The sequence below is a fragment of the Macrobrachium rosenbergii genome, chromosome 24 (assembly GCF_040412425.1).
Source record: "Macrobrachium rosenbergii isolate ZJJX-2024 chromosome 24, ASM4041242v1, whole genome shotgun sequence".
Classification (NCBI taxonomy): Eukaryota; Metazoa; Arthropoda; class Malacostraca; order Decapoda; family Palaemonidae; genus Macrobrachium; species Macrobrachium rosenbergii.
In genome coordinates, this window is record NC_089764.1 from 21,350,418 (window position 1) to 21,365,112 (window position 14,695).

The following is a 14,695-nucleotide window of genomic DNA, read 5'->3' on the forward strand; positions in this document are numbered from 1 at the left end:
CACACTTTTTGGGTACAAAACTCTCCCCACTGACACTTTCCTATAGCATTACTTCTTTCTGGAACACAACTCTTCTATAATGACTCTTTTATGGATAAAAACCTCTCCTACAATGACACTTTTAGGGTACAGTACAGTTCTCCTAAAAGGGGATTTTCTTGGGTACAAAAATCTCCCAGTTTGACACTTTTTATGTACAAAACAGTCCCAAACTGAAACTTTTTAGTACAAGCCTCCCAAACTGAAACTTCTCCATACAAAAGTCTCCCAAACTAAAACTTTTTGTTACAAAACTCCCAAACTGACACTTTCTGGGTGCAAACAAACTTTTTAGTCAACTTAAACAAACTTTTTAGTAAAAAGCTCTCCCAAATTACAAACTTTTTGGGTATAAAACTTCTCCCAAAACTTTGATGACAAAACTCCCAAATTGTGAAACTTTTTGTTACAAAACTCCCAAATTGCCACTTTCTGGGTGCACAACTCAATCAACTTGAACCAAGTAAAAACTCCCCCAACTGACACCTTTTTGGGTATTTAAAAATCTTCCTGACTGACACCTTTTGGGTACCTAACTTCTCCCGACTGACACCATTTGGGTACTTGCCTCTCCCCGACTGATGAAGGTACTTAACTCTCCCTGACTGACACCTTTTTGGGTACTTAACTCTACACAACTGACACTTTTTGGGTGCTTAACTCTCCCTGATTGACACTTTTTGGGTACTTAACTCTCCCCGACTGACATCTTCTGGGTACTTAACTCTCCCCGACACACCTTTTGGGTACAAAACCCTCCCAAACTGACAGTTTTTAAGTATAAAACTGACTTTTTTTGGATACAAAACTCCCACACTGCCACCCTTTTTAGGTAAGAAAACTCTCTCAAAATGATAACGTATTTGGTACAAACTGACTTTTTTGGATACAAAACTCCCACACTGCCACCCTTTTTAGGTAAGAAAACTCTCTCAAAATGATAACGTTTTCTGTTACAAAGCTTCCAAACTAAGACACTTATAATGATATTCTTCTTTTGGTACAAAACTTCCAAATTTGCACACTATATGCACAAAATACTCTCCAAACATATAATTTCTAAGCAATAAACTCTAACTTCTGGGAAAAATATTCAATCTAGCAAACAAACTTTGAAAGCCAACAAACTACCAGACTTCCTAGGAAAAACTTAAAAACATCCTTGGAAAAAAAAAACTCACTTTCTACGTGGAAAACTAAGTGTTCCCATTAGAAAAATAAGAAACTATTGACAGAATCTCCATGGAGAAAAAAAAAGGTTCCTTTGAGTTAACAGGTTTCCTATACACCACCTCTCCTTAAATAACACACTTTCTAGGCATTACACCTCAAGGAAAAATAGCACTTTCAAGAAAAAACTCTCAGCTAACACTTTCTAGTCTAAAAATGAACTGTACTGACATACTTCAGGCAAGAGAACTGACCAAACACACTTTCTAGAAGAAAAAAAATCCAAAACCAATATACTTTTTATGCAAAACTATTTCAAATATGCAACTTGAGCAAGAAACCCATGAACTAACAAAATCTTCAAGCATAAAACTCACGGGACAAATTACACAAAAACTACAAGGGGTGTCTAATAACAGACAGGCAAATAAACACTAACAACAAAATCTCATAAGCAACCAGACTTTCTAGGTACACAAACCAAGGCCAAAAAAAAATTACAACAGTATTTTTTGGCAAAATCTCACTAATTCAGATATCTTGAATGCAGAAATATCAAAGCTAACAGAAAATTCTGTTGGAAAAATTGTAACAAACATACTTTCTGATAGCAAAAGCAAGTATGGTATATTAACACTCAACAAGAGTTTGTCACTAAATACTTACTTTAGGGAGAATATCACACACACTTTCAAAACCACAAAACTATCAACAGACACTTCCTGAGCGCAGATATTAACAAAATCTTTCTGAAGGAAAGTACCATGAACAAACAGACTTCACTGAGTCTGTAAGCATTGTGATTTACCAGATTTTCTAGAAATAACTTACAACAAACTTAACTAAAATGCGAAAGTGTCTCAACATATACTCTCTGTAAGCAAAATGGAAGAAACTTTGTGAAATGTAAAGTACCACTGATCAAGACTCTAATCTAAAACTATCATAAACTAACAGATTATCTAGCTAGAACAAACTTTCTGAAAACCAAGTCATCATAAGACTTTTCTGAATCCCATTTCACACACCAACTAACATGTTCTGCATTGTAAACTTTTACATAATAAAGTCAAATGACATTGAAGATGATGAATACTGAATTCTCTCACTGTGCAATAATGAATCAATCCACAATCCTTACCTGGAGCCCAGATGACTACAATGAACACCACACAAACTGAATCTCAAACTTGATGTCACAAACTGATATAACACCTTCAAATTCAGCTGTTATACACACAGGAAAGACATACTCTACTGTCACAAATTAATATCTGAACACCAAAATCCACTGCCATCAACAGATTTATGAGGGCTAAGCTCCAGTGTCACCAAGTGATTTTGGATACCAAATCCAATGTTACTTAAAAAGTGCTGAATAACAAATCCATTGTCACCAAGTAAAATCTGAAACCCAGAATATCACATGTGAAATTTATGAACATCAATCACCATTATCATAAACTAATTATTTCCATATTCCACACTCCAGCATCATAAACCAAACTTTTCCTTTGCCAAAAACTACACCATCACAAAAAACACTTCAGGAATCCCTTACTAACTGAATTAAAGTTCCTACACATGGAAAAGATTTCCTGTTCCTGTACACCAAACTCATCACAACCATAACAGAATCTAACTGATCATGAGCTCTTCTTTAATGATTCCTAAAACCAAAATATTATTAACAATATTTATAAATGTCAAACTGTAACCATCAATTTCTCTCATTCTAAAGAATCACAAGCATGGACTTGATGTAAACCCAATCCATCATGAACAGAAAGTTTTCAATCCTAAACTAGATATCTCCAGTAGGCTTTGTGAACGTAATCAATGTATAATGTAAACTCTGACCTCAAACTCCATATCAAAACTTGGAAAACACTTACATGTAAACTTTGACCTCAAACTCCATATCAAAACTTGGAAAACACAAAAATAATTGTATTTTTGAAACGACATATTGTGCACCAGTGGAAAAAGAGAAAATTCACAACATACATCTTGATCCTTGACTTGAAGCAAGTTACCCAAAATTAAGGCATATTCTCTAAAATCAGTTGTCATTCCAGTGAATTCTGTAACAACTATGCCACAGTAAAGGTAAAATAAACAACTCTATAGCAACAGAAAAGTTATACGAGCCAGTGTTACATGTCGATACCATCTACAGTGTTAAAAAGCCAATTTTCATATCACATGTACTCCAAGCCACTCAGTTCCTCAAAACAATACTAGTTACATAACCACATTACATCAGGGAAAAGTATTTCAATTTCTAGGTTCAGTTAATCATTTTATCACCTTCATTGGCAACAACCCTTCAGAAGAAACCATCGAACACCTTATATCAATACACCATCATGAAAAGAAGAAAGCATCTCCAAAACCGCCATTCAGTATTTGAGTAATTACGCCAAGGAAAGAGCAACTAACCATCCATTGTTTCTATTTTCAAGTACATTTGATGTACTAATCTAAAGTGAAGAGTTCCATAACGTCCAAGGAATGACAGGTATTAGCCTTTGCATTCAGTCAAGTCTGGATATTTTAAAGAACCGCTATACTCCCAACATGCCACTTAGTAATGGTATTTGGTGACACTGTATCAGACTATAATTTTACACATTACTTGGAACACTTATAAAATAGGTTTGTTTCTGTCCATTCAAGGACACACACATCCATCAAAATTGCTCCAAGATTCATATTTAAACAACTGTTTTTGCCTAATTACTTACAATGTTATCAATTTGTAAGGTTTCTCACACATCCCCTAAAAACATGGCCATTGTGGTTATTCATCCTTTCTTTATGTCAAGTACACGAATGAAATGTTGAAATGTCGGCCTAACACGAGAAGGTGTTTAACCCACGAGCTGGTACCCCCTTTTGAAATGATAGCATGTGCCCAAAATATAATTAAAAGTAATGTCATATATTTGACCAAAAGGATGCCTTATTAATTTTCTGAATGTTTTGATATGGTTAATTTTTACCTTTTATGACATCTGATAGGATATAGATCATATTGAGTACTTATCAATAATTTTGTGAAGTTTCTTGCAAAATAACAAAAGAAAAAAGTATCTGATGGAGTTAAATCCAAGTCAGCAAAAATTAAAAATTTTACCCAAGAAATTAAGCTTTTTATCTCAGTAACAGATATTGTACTCCACTTTTTAGATTTTTCCATATAGCTTCACCATGTTTATCAGAACCTGGCCAGGAAACAATAATTTAAAGAACAAAATCTAATAATCATCTTCTAAAGTAAAATGTAACAATTCTGAGAAAAATTACCCAAAAACACCATTCATATAAAATAACTGGTAAATTTAAAAGTCATTTGTATTATTTTTACATCTAACTGTATACTGTACAAAGTAATTTTAGTCAATCATCCACAATGAAAATCAGCCAGTCTTACAGATAAAGACCTTTAAAGACCAACCAAATAATGCTGTCCATAAACATTTACAAGTGAACTTATCCAGTGAGCTGCAAAGTAAATATTCTATTAGCTAAAAGGCCAGCTAACATGCTTGACAGTACATGCTTCACAACCACAGTACTTGTCTTTTGCTCAATGTCCCTTGTTTTCAAGATTAGAAACAAGACTCAAGTTCTGCAACAAGACGTGGAGAAAAGTACATAAAAATCTCAAAACCAAAAACAGAATAGCAAAATGTATGAAAATCATAACTTTCTCACATCATCCAGAGAAAAAATGAACTAGGTTTTACTTCAGCCATTATAGATTTGTTTGATAAAAAATTCTGGCAGGAAAATCTACAGGCGCTAGCCAGATCATAAGACACTACATGATTAGCAAGCATTTGCTTCAGTACAAGTATCAGTCATGAAAGGGGACATAACACACAAGGCTTGACTCAGCAGTAACCTTACCAACCCCTTTGGACTACCTGTACAGTCTTCTTTAACATTTAAAATGTCTAACATTCTTCAAGTGGTAAAGAAAATTGGAATCTATCTGGGAAAACAAACACACACAAAAATAATCTGAGGCTTTTCCCATCTCAGCAAACAACTGCCAGCTTAGAAAACAACTCTTTGAGTTACCTTCAACTGGTTATAATATCTCCTGCTGATGACACACCCTCCTCAAGGCACTGCAATGCTGGCTCTCAGGAGTCCTTTATTTAGTCTTTCCAGCTTTTCTTTCATATATGAGGACTTCTGTACTTCAACTTAAATCCCTTAATAATGAACAAAGATTTATAATTTTCTTTCAACTGTCCAGGTTTATAGATTGTTTGCAGATACTGCTCTTTTGTCAAAAATTAAGATGAAATTAAACTTAAATTCTAGCACAAAACATCAACTGATTAAGAATGTACACCACAAAAATTTGAAATTTTTTAATCAATTTGTACTTTTCATGAATAACAAACCTGCAGTCTTAACAGAAAAGAATTTCTCTAGCGCCAACCGGATTCTGGTTAAAAGAGCACAAGGATTTGGTGGAAATGGTTGGCAGCCATTGAGGGTGAAGAAGGAGGGCATAGGCCAACCTGGCTTAGCCCCCAACAACGCTGTGATGTATCTATTTTTCTTCCAGACCAGGTAACTGAATGAGGGGTGGCTTGACGTGGGCCATATACGTTAAGACCGCAGGTTTGTTCGTTATGAAAAATACAAATTGATTAAAAATTTGTCATTTGTTCATAAACAGAGCAAAAATTTGGTCTTAACATAAGGGAGACTTACTCTTGGAGGGAGGAAAAGGTAAACCTCAGAACTGACTGGAGGTTCGGCTCAACTGGGCTCACTTCGTGGCCAGAGATAGGACAGACACAGGAAGGAGTCATATCCCTCTGATCTACCAGGCAAAAGGTTATTTTACAGCCAGACATCCGGTGCTAAGAAACAATGCAAACTCATGCCTACATTGTGTCTTGGAGGAAAGTAAAGAACCTGTAATTGTCAGAGACAACAAAACTTACGTTTGCCACCAACCTTGTTTGTGCCCATTCCTCTCTCCCCTTGTAAGAGAGGGGTAGGGACTTGCTTCTATAAGGAACTTGTAATTTTTAGGAACACTCAAATATAGGCTAATAGAATGGAAGCTCACTAACCTGTATCTAACCCGTTCAAGCACATGGTGGATCAAATCTCTCCACTGCCTGCCAGTAGAGAAAAAGAAAGAGAAAGGACGACCAGTCATTCCATTCACTCTCACTTTCATAACCAACTTCTTAGGTAAGTTACAAACTGTCCAGCTAGGGGCACTGGATGAGCTACACTTGTTGAGCAGCCACCACTGGACACAAGGAAAAAGTGTCCCAGGACCTGTGGGCAACATCCCGCAGACAGAAAGATGTGAAGGTGATCTGGCGAAGTCATGTACCGGCCTTCAAAAGCCTGTGAACGGACAAGTTCTTTTTGAAAGCGATGGAAGGTCCTAGGCCCCTAACATCATGTGCTCTTATATGCATTGTATTGGTAGCTGTATGTGAAGTAGTACTGTAAGCTTGTCTAATCACTTCAAGAACCAAAAGAAGACGGTATTAGTGGACACTTCTTTCTTGCTCAGGTCTGTGCTAACAAAAAGTCTCAACACTCAGGTCTAAGATGCCAAGTCCATTTTAGATAGTTACACAGCACCCTGACAGGACATAAGAGTAATTCTTTCGGGTTGTTACCAATGAAATCACCATGAGAAGGGATCAAGAAAGACTCGAATCTGTCATCATGAACTGAGGAATTTTAAGTCTTAGCTACAAATTCTGGGGCAAATTCAAAGGCTACGGACCCCCAACCCCTCATGAATTTACCATTAAAAGAGAGTCCATGAAGTTCACCAACTCTCTTTAATGGAGCCAAGGCCAGTGAGAAAACTGTATCAAGGGTTAAATTTTTGTATGATGAAACCCGTAAGGGTATACATGGACCATGAGTAAGACTGCTAAGCACCAGGGTCAAGTCCCAATTAGGAGGTTTAAGATCTCTCACTCATGAAGAAGGTCTATATTTTCCAAACGCAGAACTGATCCTAGGGCAGCTCTATAGCCCTTGGTGACTGACACAGAAAGATTTTCTCCCTATGGAGAAAAATGAGGACGTCCACTAGCACTTGTTGAACAGTAGTTCCAACCAAAGAGAAACCCCATTAATGACACCAATCACAGTAGACTGCCCATTTTCCCTGTAGTACATGGCTGTAGTAGATGATCTTCTGAGATAATCAAATATCTCTGTCGCTGCTCTGCGAGAAAAGCCTCTTGCTTGCAGGAGATACTGGATAGTCCCCAGCTGTGGGGAGACAGGGACCCTACCGATCAGTGAAACCACTCGATATGTGGCTGGCAAAGAAGGTTGTGCCAGGGGGGGAATCTCCCTCACTGCATCAGTCAGCAAGGCTAGGAGATCGGGGTGCCATTTTGCATGTGGCCACTAGGTAGCCACCAGGGTCATCCTGAGGTTCTGAGAAATCATCACTCTGTTGATTACTTTTCCGATCAGGCAAAACCGGGGGGAAAGGCATTAAGCATCCAGGTTGTTCCCAGGGTGTTGTGGGGCGTCTTCTACCACAGCCCACAGATCTGGAACAACCAAACTAAAAACCTCTGGTTTTTTGTTGTATCTTGTTGCGAAAAGGTCCACTGTTTGCCTTCCCCACAGATGAAAAAGACTTTCTGCTATCTCTTGACGTAGTGACCACTCTGTCCTCAGGACTTGACCCCCGACGACTCAGCTTGTCTGCCACAACATTCCTCTTGCCTGGAATGTATCTGGCTGAGTGAGTGACCGCCCACTGGTGCAATTGTACTGTCAATTTGTGAAGCTGACGGGACAATAGCCCCCATTTATTGACACAAGCTACCACTGTAGTGTTGTTGGACATGAGAACCAAGGCATAAAATGGCAGGAAGTGCTAAAACAGTTGGCTTCTTGGATAGAGAGGCCGTGATACCACCTTGCTTTGAATATGGTTAGAAAGATAATGATACGTCACAGCGTTGTTGAGGGGTAAGCCAGGTCGGCCTGCGCCCTCCTTCTTCACCCCCAATGGCTGCCAACCATTGCCACCAAATCCTTGAGCTTTTTTAACCAAACTCCAGCTGGCACTAAAGAAATACCCCTACGTTAAGACCAAAGGTTTGTTCTGTGTTTGAACATTTAGAATTTGCGTAAGAAATCGGTGACAAACACAAATTAACATTACTCCCAAAAATTTACCAATTACAACCCTGACCAACTAAGATCCAAATATCTGTGATCATGGACCAACTGGACAGCTAACCAAGAGCAACATTCTTAGGAGTGAATATGTTATGAGTAAAACTGATGTGAAAGTATTATGAAAGGAGTAATTAGTCCCTTCTACGTGGGGGTGAAACAGCAAAAACATCTTAATAATGATACTTCTATGCATGCAAAGAGTATAGTAAGGCCTCAAGAATGTTTGGGGTGTAAAATGTTCCTACACAGAAACATGTAAGACTTCAACAAAGAAGAGGTGCTTAATCTATGAAATAAAGGATACTTCTGTGTGTAAAATGAAGAAAATTAGTGAAAAGGGAATTTCTTTAAAGAGAGAGTAAGTAAGCATGTAGACTTTATTAAGAATATTAAGAGTGCAAAATGCCATGCATGAAATTATGGATCTGAACTGCTTTTGTCGATTGGAATATGAAGAGAACTGCTCCTACTGTACCAAAAATGTGCAATGCTAGAAGTTTCCAAGTTGTGTTGCAGACACACAAGTTTATATGCTAAAGCTACTATAAGAATGACAAAATGCCCCTTGAGCACTTAATGTGTAAATTTACAATGAAAACCTAGTAAGATGGAAGGGCGAGGAATAACTCAGAAAAACTGACGACTTCAATCAACAGGAGACACTCTCTATAACTCTTTGTTCTTAGATTCAAAACCTCTCTAATTTCAGATTGTCAGGGCTATATGGTATAACCCAGGACTGACTAAATGTTACAATTTCAATGAATTATTTTTGGTGCCATCTGACTTTTAACCCAATTTTACTCTTGATTTATGGTACCACATGGCTACTAAAATAACCATCGTTACCCTTAATAGCTAAATAGTTAAAAGACTGTGAAAACTGGGCAAAGGCTGAAATACATTAGTCCTTGTACAATGATTTGATATTACAATATTTTCCATTATCAAATTTTAAACTTAAATTTTTAACAATATAGTAGCAGTTAACTGAATACAGTACAGTACTGAGTTATCACTAAAATTCAATGGGAACTGTATGATGTTAACTTTAAAAAGTATGATTTATAATACCCTACAATAAAAAATTCAGTATGTCAAGACACTATAGCATCAGGAATTTTAAAATTTACACAACCTTTTCATTCATCTGAGTAATGAAAAACAAATTTCTCAAACCAATTACATATATGAATCCAAAATCATCTAGAAAATGTATTAAACAAAAAATAAACTACAAACACTGACTAAAATACGTATTCATTCAATATGAGTAATGTAATGACTGATTCATTTACCTAAAATAACATTGTCAGTACTGCTAAACTTCCCTTTATGTAAGGTTTGGATACGAGTTTACCAATTAAAATAAAAATACTTAATTCAAGATTTATTTTTTAAATACTTACCTCTCCATTAGTATATAGCTTTTGCTTCCATCTACCTCAGCCACCTGCCACCAGGGGAACAACAGGTACAAACACCGGTAGCCAGTCATTCTACTCCTGATGTAATGGAGAGGTGAGTATTTAAAAATAAATCTTAAAATAAGTATTTATATTTCTGAAATGAACCTTACCTCTTCATTATATAACTGATTCACACATTAAACATGGAGGTGGGCAAAGTGAAAATCAGCAGGCCCTTTAAAGGCTACTTAATACCATACAAATATGTATAAATAAGTGCTTCCTTACCTGGTGAAACCAATCCACCGGCTATTACTGCTGCCTTGAGAGGATTGTCACTCAGGTATGAGAACCTCAACATGAAGATACCTGAGGTCTCTTTGGAGAATGCCCCCTTCATCAGAAGGAAGGGTAGGGTTATTGTGTCAAAACCCAGCAGAGTCAACACTGGATATGCAACTAGTAACTAGTACCGCAGACATGAAGGTACACTTCATATACTCAACCATGAGTATCTCCAAGCTCCCCAACAAAACACAAATGGAGCTAAAACTGCAGACATAAAAGCTACCGACCGATTAAGGACAAGAAGAGCTAATGCTCTGTAAAAATCGTACTGAATTTCTACATCGTGAAGATTATTCATTGCAAGGGTCTGGAGCAGAACCCTGAGGGACCAAGGAAGTAAGTTCACGGACACAACCGTCAATCACTCCCACAGACATATCCATGAACAAGAGGATCTCCACAATTCTAAACATAGCTCTGATAAGCGAATTCATTTCTGCTTGAGAAAATACTACCTTCCCTTTATCAACCATTCTCTTCTTCAACAGATCCAAGAGTGAGAAGAAACCCGAATCCTTACCCGAAGCTACCTCAAGACTAGGAAGAAGGCCAGTAGAGTAAGGATTAACTCTCCTTGTACCTATATGCAGCAGCAGAAAAGGGGAAGCAGTCTTGGATGAGGATTTCTGATCCTAGATATGTCCAATAGCCTTGAATCTACCTACAACAGCCATAGTGAATTGAGGTACAAAGGAAGGAAAAAATGACTGGCCCAGGTTTTCCTCCCTACATGAAAACATGTCAGGCTTATTCACTTCCACAAAATAATTCAGGAACTTCTCCTTACATAAAACCATTAATCTCTTAAAAGAAGAAGTTGTCTGTGTCTCTTCATTAGGTTCTGCCCCAGAGCCCATTACCTCACCCATAGAAGACCTGGCAACCTGTACCTATGACAAGGAAGAAGAAGGGGGTGTGGCCATTGAGTCTTGGCCGACAATATCTTTAGCAACAGAGGCCGCGACCTCCACGGGCGAAGGCGGAAAAGTAGCAGTCGGTTGATTCAAAGCTAACTCTCTAACAACTTCTCCCACAGGCAGCATCTCCTCCTTAGCCGCTACCAATGCAACGGCGCTTTCTCCAATTTGAAAGGCATACGTCTTGGTTGTTGAACATTTCCTGGTTCACTGAACAAATCTAAATTCTCATCAGGAAGCAACTTGCAACACTGAGGCAATTTCCGAACCACAGAGGATATTACAGCTGAAACCGCAATCCCTTGATTATTGGCTGAAACTCCGGCAATTTGAAGAGGCACTGAAACATGAGTGCGCTTAGGTGGAGGATCTCTAAGCAGAGAAGAATAATCCAAAAGCGAAAAGTGAGAAACATCACTGCCGGTCCACGTCTAAGAACCTGAAGCACAACCAAAGTCTCTCTGAGAGCCAGCATAAGACATCACGGGAACATGATGAATGGGAAACCAAGAGCAAAGATTAATAGAACGAGAGTGCTTAGTAGGGACTAAGCGCACAGGAAAATGCTATACAACCAAAGATAGTGCCGGCACTGGTTGTACAGGAGAAGCATGTGTTAACAAATGCCATACAGCCAAAGGTAGTGCATGTGATAGTCACATAGGTGATGCATGCGCATGCGAAAGCCGCATAGGTGATGCATACGCAGGTGAAAGCTGCACACACAGGAGATAGACATAAAGAACTAGAGTGGAGCCTTGTGCTCTGACCAACAGAAGGGGAAACCTTCATAGAGGCAGACTGAACAGAAGAGAGCGGCAAGGATGCATGGTGCTGCGGCGAAAGGCGCAAAAAACGCACTGGGCGCAGAACTGCACGTAGCTGGCTGTGCAGAGCACACTTCTTGCATAGCAGATGAATCCCGAGAAATACGGGAAGAGGAAGAACCTCTATATGAATCCCGAGAAACACGGGAAGAGGAAGAACCTCTATATACATCTTTAGAAACTACAGGATCTTTAACACAAATCCTAAACTGCAAACAATCCATATTATCATTCATACTATTAATATTATCAGAAAGACAAAAAGAATCATTACTAGCAAGACGTCCCAATGCAGTCAAGCTTAAACGTGGTGAAGATGACGGGCAGCTTCTCTTTGCTTTATACAAGCAATCCTTCGGCAAATGAAGCCTGACACCTGCACTACTGTCAGGTCAGCCAGAGGAAGGGAACGATGGGCACAGAAAAGCACCCCTCCTTGGCATGTCCTGGTTCTGTTGCTCCAGGCAGCGAGGGAGCAAGACAGGACGTGCCAAGGACATGAGTATTCAGGGGCGAGGGCACTGACCCTTCCTCTAACATGAGGGAATTGCCTGAAACCAACCGAGACCCCAGGGAGAATGAAGCCAATAAAATATTAACGCAAAACCTTGGCTAACTGATTTATCGAGCCCTTTAAACCCTTAATACCCAACTCAGTTCTATCAAACCTTATGTCCTGAATCGATTGGGAAGCTCTAGTAGGAGTAACAGAATGAAGGGAAGAAGAGGTCCTAACAAGGTTACTAGAAGGAGGAGGAGACAAATCATACATTCCCTTAGTACTAGCCTTAGCAGACTTAACCTCTTGCTTCTTTTGCTACCTTTTTAAACGATCAGCCTCTCTTCATTTACGATGTTTCATCAATTTTACCATAAATTCATTTGATTAACATTCACATACTTGACAATGGTCATTCAGATTACACTCTTTTCCTCGACATTTGGCAAGTCATGAGGATCAGCAGAACTAGAATAAAGCCTAATACGGCAACCTCTTACCTTAAAGGTCCTTATTCTATCATTACCATCCATATTCAAGAAAATTTAAGTATTTATAAACCAAGTCGTCAACAGAAAACCGAGCACAGACAACCCTCTAACAATCTTCTACCATAACTGGCTGACAGAAGTAGACTAACTGGCTACTGGTGTTTGTACCTATTGTTCCCCTGGTGGGGGGTGGGGGAAGTAGATGGATAGAAAGAGATATTCATAGAAAACCGAGTGTTCTCATTTTTCATTTCACTCTGTTGAACTACCGTATCATGGAGAGGTAAGGGTAATTTCAAAAATTACTATTTATCTGAAATACAACTGTCTTCAACACCAAACTGATCTTAAAGTCACATTTTCAATTTGGATCCTTCATATGCCAGCAACGTTTTGAAATATGCAGATACATCATGATGACAATGGTCCTGATAACTCTCTGGAACTTACAGTATGAACTTTTAATCAGTCTACAGTATGTTTACCATTATGCAAGAGACATCATTTTCATGGCAAACTTTGTACAAATTTAAAATGATATTGTTTAAATGTTTGAAAATACTGTCAAGATCTACATTTGTTTTCATATTTCAGATACACAACAATAAACCAAATTCAGAAATATCTCCTACCCTAGAATGTAAAAATGTAAATCCTTTGGTCTGTTATACCACATCTATTAAACAAAGCCTGTTTGTAGACTTTCTTGAAGTAAGACACCAGGGCTTGCATAACATTACAATGATGCAAAACCTTGAAGGTACCGAGGAATTTAGTTCTACAGGAACTCTCTTATAATTCAATATGAAACAAAGGCTATGAAAAGTACTGTATACAAGAAGCTTATCTCCAAGTCCCTACTATGTTGGAAGGTACTTTAACTATCTATTAGACATTGTGACATACTATCAGGAATCTTTAGTACTTAGCTGAAAATAGTATCTATTCTATTAATGCAATACCTAACAGGTTTTATTCCAGAAAAGAATTCCTATCTATACTGACTACCATGAAGATATTCCATTAAATCAATCAAACCTATTCCCTGAAACTACAGTAATGAACTACTTTTAATTATACATGAACTTCCAGAAAATTACAGAAAATAAGAAGAATGATCTACCATCAATCTTGTGTGAACTTCATCTTCAGGCAAGTAAGTACTGAACAATGAACTACTAGATGCTGCATATCAACACTAGAGTTCTAGGTGAATATGCATGCTAACATTAGTCAATTGTATGGCAACTGATATTAAATAACTATCACTACTTTATATGATAAAAAGTAAAAATCCATCCACCACTACCTATTATGTAACTGATATCAAAAGTGAAAAGAAATATATACATAAAATACAATGTAACCTGAAGCATGTTACTACCAGATAACCAGTATCAAATAAATGAGAATTGAGAGTTTAAAAAACTACTTAACCTGATTAAGAAACTTGGGTGGATGCTTTGTATCCTAAAATTTACTAGATTACCTCACAGCTAATCTAAACTGATGTGCAAGTTACTTACAATAAACTATGTATCCTTAACCACACTGATGTATATGACAGGAAATATTAACTGTCATGAATCCTGTGTAAAAAAAATTTGTAACTCTGAAACATGCCAAGCTAATTGACAGTCAATAATAAAATGTGACTCTTTTAAAAATACATTCATGACACATACTAGGCCACCCACTAACTCATACTACACAGACATGGAATTTACAAAAAATTATAATTCTTGAAACAAAAATACAAACTGAAATTAAACTGATAAATTTA

At 37.7% G+C, this 14,695-nt stretch overlaps 1 long non-coding RNA gene across 2 annotated transcripts in view; it reads right to left on the reverse strand.

Annotated features, from left to right (window-relative positions):
- Positions 1 to 9,862: 9,862 nt before the first annotated feature.
- Positions 9,863 to 14,695, reverse strand: part of LOC136851912 (uncharacterized) — a 7,922-nt gene continuing 3,089 nt past the window's right edge. For both annotated transcript variants that reach the window (XR_010856997.1, XR_010856998.1), the window contains exon 3: positions 9,863 to 14,695. This exon is cut by the window's right edge and continues 349 nt beyond it. This is a non-coding gene — a long non-coding RNA (uncharacterized lncRNA).